The sequence below is a fragment of the Lolium perenne genome, chromosome 7 (assembly GCF_019359855.2).
Source record: "Lolium perenne isolate Kyuss_39 chromosome 7, Kyuss_2.0, whole genome shotgun sequence".
Classification (NCBI taxonomy): Eukaryota; Viridiplantae; Streptophyta; class Magnoliopsida; order Poales; family Poaceae; genus Lolium; species Lolium perenne.
The window spans coordinates 331,769,972-331,780,138 of NC_067250.2; the positions used below are offsets into that span (position 1 = coordinate 331,769,972).

Sequence of the window (10,167 nt, forward strand, 5' to 3'; positions counted from 1 at the left end):
CTTTTGCGGTCCAAGGCCGCCGCGCGCCCCGGCAAGGACCCCCGGTACACAGGGATCTGTGCGACATTGTGCTCGTGGATGATCAACGCAGCCTCCGTGAGAAAGTCGTCCTCGGACTCGTCGTCTGAGGACATGTCGATGAAGTTCTTGAAGAAGAACTCGTCGTCGCTGTCCGCCATGATCTACAGATGAAAGGGGACAAATTTTAGTTCGCCCATTTCATCGAACACCTCGCAGGCGGAGGCAATCCAATGCCTCCGTAGGGACCTGCAGGCAATGGCTGTCACGGCCGACTTGCGGCCTGGAAGCACGGTGCACGAGAGCTCACCTCTGGCGGCAACGGCGAAGCTGCTGACGGCGGGAGGACTCGCGACGGCGCGAGGACAACAACGTCGGCGACGGCGTCCTCCGACGCTGCTACGAGGCCACGAAAGCACAACGCGAAAGCGCGGGGCCGCGTCCTATGCTTCCGCACCTCTTGTCGGTGGCCGGCGTCGACAGCGGGCGCAAATCGCCGGTCCTAGGGTGGCGGCGGAGCGGGGGGGAAGATGTGTGCGAGGGGGCTGTGTTTTGGGAGGCAGACAGGCGGGCCAGGGGAGGACAAGAGAGGCCAGCTCCCGGTGTCTGCGGCCACGCAAACGAGGCCCAGATTTAGGCCGGGTTTAGGTCGTCCCGGACGCCGCGGCCATCCGTTTTAGGGATGGGTCCACGCGCTGGGCCAGGTTTTTGTCCGTTTTGACCCATGCGGCCGCGCGGACGCGGGATGGGTCGCCCCGTTGGAGATGGCCTAAACCAAAGCGATGCATGATGCAAACCCTGTCAAACCTGGCCCCGAATCCCACTATCGATCGTCTGATCTCTCTGCTCTCCCATCTTAGAGCAAGTACAATAAGGTCTAGTCAACAGGCTATAATGATTTAAATATAATATTTATGCTTAGTTGAAGGGGAGAGAAGAGGAAAGAGAAAGCAAGTAGGCTCTTATGCAAGAGCTAGCTTCAGCACGTGCTCTTAGACACTTTGTGAGAGTAAAATGTGGCCAAGTATTGACAAAGTAGTACATTTATATAGCCAACTATTATACATGTTAGCTATACGTTGACTATAGATGACATGGCATCTTGGTTACGCTAGCATACTATTAAACTTACTCTTAAAAGCACATACATGTTATGTTGCCCTTGGTACTATCAAAGGATAAAGCGCCCGGGAGTGTACCACACCAGCCACGCCATGAAGGCGGCGCGGCGAAGATCACCGTTCGTCTAGTACTTTCGAAACTGAAAGGCCTACAAGATATGAGACAGGAGGGGAAGGTTCTTTTTGGCAAATTGTTGCCAACAACCTTGGAAGAGCCCTAGACGTCGAGGAGGTTGCAGAGTTGGTTTTTCAAAGAAAAAACAAATGGAAGGGAACACTTTCCCTATCTCGGGAGGTGACTAGAGTCCCTCTGCGGCCCTCGGTGTGTGCTAGGAGTAGGAGTTCCTTCACCCATTCGCTGCTCTGGCGACATGACAGGGAGGAATCCTCGCACCTCGCTCATGGTCATCTCTTACTGCAGTGGGTATTGTGGATATGCTGAAGCTAGCTAGATTTTAAAGGCAAACCACTATCCAGATACAGTGCTTACTTGTCCTGAGTAGCAATTTAAGCTGGTTCAAATTTAAGGCCACCAGAAAAAACAACAACACATGCAATCTTGTATGTCCCCCTATATTATCACCACTGAATAAATTGATACAAGTCTAAATGGGCGATCAAAGAACCAACTGGGTGGGTTCTGCAAACATATACGACATACAAGTCACAGGAGAGCATGTCCTCCAACAGAACGAAATACAACTAAATAGGATTTATGCGGTTCAAGCATAATAAACAAGTTGGCCAGAAACCACAGACGCAGGAGACCATGTCCTCGGCCAATAAATGTCTATGTCACCGCAAGACCCAAAGATAAGAGCATCCCCACTCGTTGGCGCTCCCCACGTCCAAATCCGGCGAATTTTTCGTCCGGATTGGAGGAAGATTTGGCGTGGGGAGGAGTAGTTTCCCAGTCGTGTGCTCCCCAAGCGGCGTTTCTCGGGGAAAAAGGATGGCTCGGGGAATCCGGACGAAAGAGGAGACACGTGGGCGTGGGCGGTTGGTTTAGCTTCGTCCGGAGTCCCCGAGCGCGCCCCGGGGGGCCGGGGATGGCGTGGGCTCGCCGGATGGATGAAGGGTCAAATCCGGACGAAAACGAGGAACCGGGGGCGCGACTGGGCCGAATTTCGCCGTCCGGATGGAAAAAACGTCGCTCGGGGGCCTCGTCGGGGGGACGAGTGGAGATGCTCTAACAGAAGAAGTCATGGTCTAGATACGTAGCACGAGATGACCGCATGGTCTAGATGCGTAGCACGAGATGACCGCATCACCGCACTCCCCGATGGCATGCTCTTCCAGATCCTCGCGCGCCTGCAATGCGCCCTCGCCGCCGCGCTCACCGGGCTGCCCTCGCCTCCCCGGCCTCATCTTCTGCGACGTACTGCAAGCGCAGGTGGCGTATCCTTCTGTGAATTGTCGTATTTTCATGGATGGTAAACTGGTTTCAGTCATCATGCTCATTATTTTTTTCTGGGTGGGGTCCACCATATAAATCTTAGGGATTTTGACGTAATTTCCTGTTTATTTTGTGTTCTGTTGTCAACTGAGCTCTGATGCGTATTGGAAATCTAGGTCCTTCAGGATCCTTCGGTTGTCCCTCTCACAAAAAAAACATCTCTCTCATTCTTGGGCTCGCTCGCTCGCACCTCCTGCGCACAGACAAACCCTGCACAACAGTCAACATCACTCGAAAAAGGGGAAACACCATAAATAACAGTGGCCCCGTGACTGCTCTCCCTTCGTCTCCTTCCGTGTGATCTCTCTTCCTCCGACTTTCACTGGACGGGCAAACACATGTGTTGTCTAGTAATAATAAAAAAAAGTAAAAAAAGACCTATGAATCTATGATTAAATAGGTTAGACTAGGGTTTTGCCCAGTACTACAGATCAAGTTCAAAAAAATCCAACTACGGGGTTTAATTTTGGCCTGCTAATATAAAATTAAATAATTTGAACTAGTATTTCTCTAAAAAATCATTTTGGTATGCATTGTTACTCAAATTTGGTATGCATGAATACATAAACCGAAAGTTTCCGAATGCATAAAAAATTCAAAAAAATCATTTGAACTAGTAGGGTTTCATACCTAGTTCTGGTTACACAGGCTGTTCGGGCCTGCAAGCATAAACCGAAACTTTCCGAATTTAAATCAGGTTTTCTTTTGTAGGTGCCACCCGATTTACTAAAACGATTTTACAGGTTTCAGGTAATCCAGGTCCGGTAAATTTGGGTTCGGGGTTTTATGCATGCCCACGGTGAGTTGAATCCACCATTTCGTCGCGAACAAATGATCATTCGTGCTTGTCTTCTTCTTGCATCAAAAGATACACACACGAGAAAGAAAAATGGCGTGCACGTACGTATCCGGCCGGACTGCGCGCTGGCATGGAGTCGGCCGTCCTTGGTGATCACATGGATGGCATGGCACGCACCATGTGTTTCTCTGAATCTCTGCACGTCCATCGACTATGTGGTGGTGCGTGACATAAAGTACTGACGGACTGAATGATGTTGATTCGTTCCCTTGTCACCTCGCTGCCAGTGCAGTGCAGTGCAGATTGCAGAAGCAGCATCGCACGCATTATTGATGGCGTAGCAGGCAGAGCTCTGTTGACTGGGGAGATATGTTCGGACAGTGTGCTTGCTCTGTTGCTGGCTGATGTAGCGTGATCTAAAACAACGACCCATTCAATTTGATTTGGTACGTCTGGATCACGTTGTGGATAGCAGTTCGGCATGTTATGCCAATGCCCGCAGCGACACGATTCATTCGATCGGGGCGTAGAAAACAGGGATTATGTTTGGAGCTGTCTGGAGTTTTAGCACCGGTTATGCTACCCAAGGCTTTAGCACCGATTCGTGCGGCCGGGTGACCTTTAGCATCGGTTCGTGGCACGAACCGGTGTAAAAGGTCTACCCTTTAGCACCGATTCGTGGCGCGAACCGGTGTTAAAGGTTTTTTTGCTCTCCACGAATCCCACTCAGTCCCCCGTGAATCGCCTTTTTTAGCTTTGTAAAAGACAAAAGAAAAAATACTAGAAAATTAAAAAAAAATCTTTTGAGATTCCTGTATGTTACGCAACATACTATTAGGGGAAATTAACAAATTTGAATTTTGACTTTTTTTGCAAAAAAAGTTTAGAAAAAGTAAAATTGCATTAACTTCTGCATACGATGTCGAGAAAAAATGTACTCCCTCCGATTCATATTAATTGACTGCAATATGGATGTATCTAGAACTGAAATGTGTCTAGATACATCCATATTAGAGTCAATTAATATGAACCGGAGGGAGTATAATATATCAAAATGATCGTGGGAGAAAATTACATCCGAATTCACCCGAGTTTACCCAGTTAGCCAATTTTTAGATTCTAAAAATTCTAAATAGAAATATGAAAGCAGAAAGATTTTAGTTTTTGCTAGAAATTCAGTATTTTGTATTTTTTACTTTTAAAAAAATTAAATTAATAATTTCTTCCTGCATAAAGATTACTATTACTTAACCATAAAGGTTAGCCAATTTTTAGATTTTCAAATTTTCAGGTTTTAGGTTTTGCAGAATTTTTTTATTGTTTATTTATTTATTCAAGATTATTATTACATCATTACTTTTTTTATTAAAATAATTATTTGGAATTCAAACAATAAAGAAGTATGATATCGTGACCAACATGTTAATTGGATTGATATAATACTAATATCAATAACATGCGGGCGAAGCACTTGAAAGCGGGGATGGGAAGGAACTCGAAAGTTAAGTAACTGAAATACTAGAAATTCTGAAGAAAAAAAAGAAAAAAAGGGAGTGAAAAATAATTAGAAAAAAATTGGATAAAAAAATGGCACCCGTAGCGGGTTCTGCCGCGGCAGCGTTTTGGGGCAATTTCCTGCCGCGGCAGACCCTTTAGCATCGGTTCGTGAACCGGTGCTAAAGGTCCTCCCACCCGGGCGCTCGGCAGCCGCCACGTGGTGCCCCTTTAGCACCGGTTCTCAACACAACCGGTGCTAAAGGGGGAGGCTTTAGCTCCGATTGCGTGGCAACCGGTGCAAAAGCCCCTTACGAACCGGTGTTAATGCCCCGTTTTCTACTAGTAGCTGGTCATTTTGGCTCGTTGGTCGGAGACAACAATTCAAATTGAATTCAAGTAAAAAACATGCAGCGCGCACAATTTTGAAAAATATTTCATTCATTCAAACATAATCACATAGGAAAAAGTAAGAAAAAACAATTAAGCCCTAGTTACCAGCTCCGCCATGTTTTTCGTCAGTGGTGAGGTCGACGAACGGCGGATGCGTCCAGGACCCCTGCTGCGCCCATGCACAAATAGTTGGCGGCATGCACTGCGGCGGAGGCGGCATGTGCTACGGCGGAGTCGGCTGCGGTGTGTACTACAGAGGAGGCTTCACCATCTGACTGTCCCACGCGGCCTGCGGCGACGCGTGCAGTAGCAGTGGTGGTGGCGGAGTCAGCGAGGCAATGTGGTCCACCACCATCGCCGTGATGCGGACGACCACGTCCACTTCGCCTCCTCCAAGGCTCGGGCGATGGCCACCTCCTTGCCATAGTCGTCAGGCAGGGGCGCCACCTGCATCACCACAACGGGAGGCGCGTCGTCCTGTTCCTCGTCACCCTCCTCCTCCTTGTTATCCTCGCTGGCCGCGGTGGTGAGGACGTCGTAGCTCTCTCCGGGCTGAAATTCCCTCACCTCCCTGATCCCCGTCGTGCCTCGTGCTCCCACGCCAGAAGTCGACGTGCAGGTAGGCGCGGTCGTACCACAACGCTGACGGTAGCATTGGATGCGGTGGCACATCTCCTCCTCAAGCGAGGCCCGTCCGTTGGTGCAGGCAACACCGCCACCCTGGTTTTGTTGAGATGCCAGCCGCCAGGCAGGGAGAAGTCTCGGTGCATGCACGGGTCTGCCTGTGCCCACCGTCGCTGGCACTCCAGCACGGGTACGTCTAGCATGTTGCGTTCCCGTGGCTGGTGGAGCGCCGCCGCAACCGCTTGCGGCCCGACGAAATATGTCGCTCGTGGAGGCGACGACATATTCCGGGTGCGTGCAGGTGATCGTCTGTTGGAACTAATCTTGTTAGTTAGTGTCTGATTTTAGTTCATGCATGTATTAGATCAAAGATAGCACGTAGGCTGCGGCAAGTACATACATGGGTACATGCAAGCTGATGTGTCAGTGTTAGTTAGCTGGCTATATCCAAGGCGCATTGCGTTTGGCCGAGTCATGTGGTAGACGTTCAGAGAGAAGTAGTAGTCGTTAGTTCTGACATGTGCTAGCTTCTAGTGATCAGCATTGACTTGGTAGTGCCTCACGTCTGTGTGCATGCACTCGGTAGTGGGAAGTGATCGAGTGAGTATAGGATCAGGCCGTTGTGCCTGGCATGTGTGCGTGCATTGTGTCCTATTTAAGCACTGTAATCAGTTTGGTTAAGTATATGAGAAAGAGTGGAAAATGTAGCACTTGTGGTTGGGAGTCTCGCGGCAAAGCTTCTGTGTTCTTCCTTGATACATGTGTGTGTGTGTTAGCCTGGGTGTGTTCTTGTGAGAGAGTAGAGAGAGGTTGAAGAAGAAGGGGAGCTGCGTGTGGCAGCTCCTACATTTGGTATCAGAGCCTCGTGCGATCGAGGTTGGAGTCTCCATCATCGTCAAGCTGCGTCACGAGCGATGGAGGAAGGTATGCTGCCCGGTAAGTTGCGTCATCGGCGGCAAGGAGGTGATGGCCAAGGTGCGGAGGCCATTACCGCGAGAAGTTCATCGTCCATGTCCGAGTCGTCGACAAGGTGCGTCATCGGCGGCAACATGGAGGCGAGTCACCGGCGAGTTGCGGCACCGGTGGCGAACATGGAGGCGAGCCACCGGCGAGGTGCGGCACCGGCGGCGAACATGCGGCATCGAGTGTGTCATGGCGACACGCTCGCGGTGAAGGCGTAGGTGGTGCGTCTCTCGTCGAGGCCAGCAACGGCGACGGCAATCGGCGTGACAAGATGACATTGGCGGCCGTCTCCGTGTTGCCCCGATGGCACCGTCGATAATGGGCTTCGAGAGAGGAATAAATAGTAACAAGATTAGAGAGGTGATTGTTGGAACTAATCTTGTTAGTTAGTGTCTGATTTTAGTTCATGCATGTATTAGATCAAAGATAGCACGTAGGCTGCGGCAAGTACATACATGGGTACATGCAAGCTGATGTGCCAGTGTTAGTTAGCTGGCTATATCCAAGGCGCATTGCGTTTGGCCGAGTCATGTGGTAGACGTTCAGAGAAGTAGTAGTCGTTAGTTCTGACATGTGCTAGCTTCTAGTGATCAGCATTGACTTGGTAGTGCCTCACGTCTGTGTGCATGCACTCGGTAGTGGGAAGTGATCGAGTGAGTATAGGATCAGGCCGTTGTGCCTGGCATGTGTGCGTGCATTGTGTCCTATTTAAGCACTGTAATCAGTTTGGTTAAGTATATGAGAAAGAGTGGAAAATGTAGCACTTGTGGTTGGGAGTCTCGCGGCAAAGCTTCTGTGTTCTTCCTTGATACATGTGTGTGTGTGTTAGCCTGGGTGTGTTCTTGTGAGAGAGTAGAGAGAGGTTGAAGAAGAAGGGGAGCTGCGTGTGGCAGCTCCTACATCGTCGAGGCGGAGAGGTCCGACAGCTGCGCGACGAGGGCCTCGCCTCGTGGCCGTTGGCCGTCTTTTTCAACCACTTCGACATCTTCACTTGCGGTAGGGTGGCGGCTCTGGTTTGCTGGCTTGATGCATCTCCTTGTATGATGTACGCATCTCCTACACAGTCCTGAGTGGGATAAAGGTAGCAGCAAGCTAACGAACGCTCATGAAATGGTCGTGCACGTGCCACGTACCCTGTCCCGGCGTTGAATCGGAACCACGTCCACCACCACCACCACCCATGAATCCATGATAATGCAGCGAGCCCCTGGTTTTCCATATCGCTGCATGCATATACATACACTAGGAATTGTGTTGATGTTTCGTTAGAAAAACATGGCAAATCATGTGCCATATATTATTCACTCACTAATGAATATATTTCAACAGACGAAGAATATGATGGCGTCGGCAAGACTGCAACAACATTTTTATCAAGGTACCCCTTAGTTTAAAGCTTTCCAGTACATATATATTTTGGATATCCGCAACAAATAAATGATTTTCTTTGTTTTATCATATCAAACATTTCGGACATGATATTTTAAGGATGAGTAAGATTTTTCCTTTTGTAGTAGCTGTTAAATATATGTATTCACATCTTTGCTTTTTTTTTTTTTTAGATTCCACCAGATTCACAAATAAACAATTTACCTGCATAATCCCAGAGTAGTTTTTATACTTCTTTGTAATGTTGACCATGTAAAGTTTTAAGTAACCATTTTACTAAAAGGGTGTTACTATTATAGGTCCTCGATCTTCTTTGTTCTACTTCCGGGTTGCTCACAAGGACACATCTTTGCTAGGTGCTCGAGTAAGATGCCGATCGCCTATGAAAACTATGAATACATAATCCATATCCATGAGAGAAGGTTCTTTGTCATCTCTTCAAATTCGTATTGTTGCATGATTCGTATGCACATCTATTTTTGTAAGTTGTTTCTTGATTTTCAACCTGACCAGTATGCATCATTGCACGTATTGATACAAAGCCATATTTTCTGGAAGAGACAAATCAAATTACAATCCTCTTTTCAGAAGTGTGATCTTGCAGTGAGCTCGGCGAAGATCTACTTATTACATAATTATTTGGAGAACATGCATGTTAAACTACCTAAAGACATGTTAAACTACTTACGATATAAGAATAATTCTGAAACTACTTCCTTTTCCTTCCTGATTCTTCCTCTTGCAGATTTTAGTTGAGCTCATTGCCAAGGGCTGAAGTGTCAGATTTTGTTGTAAATGTGGCCACATTGGTAACTATCTGTAACCAAGGTAGTTTGAAAGTTTAAAAAAGTATAATTAACCAACCCTGTGTCGCTGCCACTTGGATCAAGTGTTACCAGCTTTTCGCTTGTTCCTTTGGTTGAGGAGCAACCAAATGAGTACCGTGTTTATGAAATTGAAAGCTGAAATTAAGGAAAAATATGATGTGCACTCTCCTAATATATTTGTGTTGAGATAGTAACAGTTGACCACGATCTATGCTGTTTTAGTGTTTTCAGTCTCTGCTTTGGTTTTCTAACTAATACTTACTGCTAGGAAATGGAAGATAGCAGATCCAACAACAACTGATGCCATGGTAGATCAAGTACTCGCCAACAACCCAAAGAAACTCAAGCACTATCGGGCTAGGAAAACTAAGTTGCAGGGATTTTTCACTGGCCAAGTTAGTTGATTTTGAATGTGTACCGAGTTACCTTTGCTACCTTTGTTTGCCCATGCAGTTGCGAGAGCTGATCATATTTTTTAAATTGGTTCCAGGTGATAAATGCATCCAATGGTAAATCAAGTACTTCACTAAATATAATCCTCGGAGAGAAGTTAAAGGTCTTTCGTTGATATCAAAGAACACCCATTTGGGTATGCGATCCAGAAAAATAAAAGAGCTACTCTTGAGAGGTGTTTCAGCTTATCAAGTGGTCCTTGATAGGCGGAGCATCCAATGAGTGAAACCCTGCAGTGGGAGCTAAATTTTCTGGGCTAAAACATCTCCAATTTGGATTTGGTCATTGTAGTTCTCACATTGGATTTGGGATGTGATTATGTTTCCCCCTCTTTTAGAGCATGAATTTTGTAAAAGACAATATGAATACGACCTTTATGTGTTTATTTGCATAATAGAAAGATATTACAAAGATAAACTTCATGTGTTTGAGCTGATAATAGAAATGAAGTGGTCTGGTGCACGCAGACTTACCTTGTGTGTATTTGCATTTCAGTTTTAGAGATGCAAACTTATTTTTCATTTGTTCACTGAAACCACTGCATCACCTGGCCGACCAAAATTTGCAAACTTTCATAGCGCTTGAGGATTAAACTCTACTTCTTCTTTTCTTTTACCTCTTTGAAATATT

At 47.1% G+C, this 10,167-nt stretch overlaps 1 long non-coding RNA gene across 1 annotated transcript; it reads left to right on the plus strand.

Moving 5' to 3' along the window:
* Window positions 1-7,621: 7,621 nt before the first annotated feature.
* Window positions 7,622-9,858, plus strand: LOC127314188 (uncharacterized). The gene is made up of 5 exons (XR_007859473.2): window positions 7,622-7,864; window positions 8,198-8,246; window positions 8,557-8,621; window positions 9,353-9,479; window positions 9,575-9,858. It is a non-coding gene; the product is annotated as an uncharacterized lncRNA (long non-coding RNA).
* The last annotated feature ends 309 nt before the right edge of the window (window positions 9,859-10,167 follow it).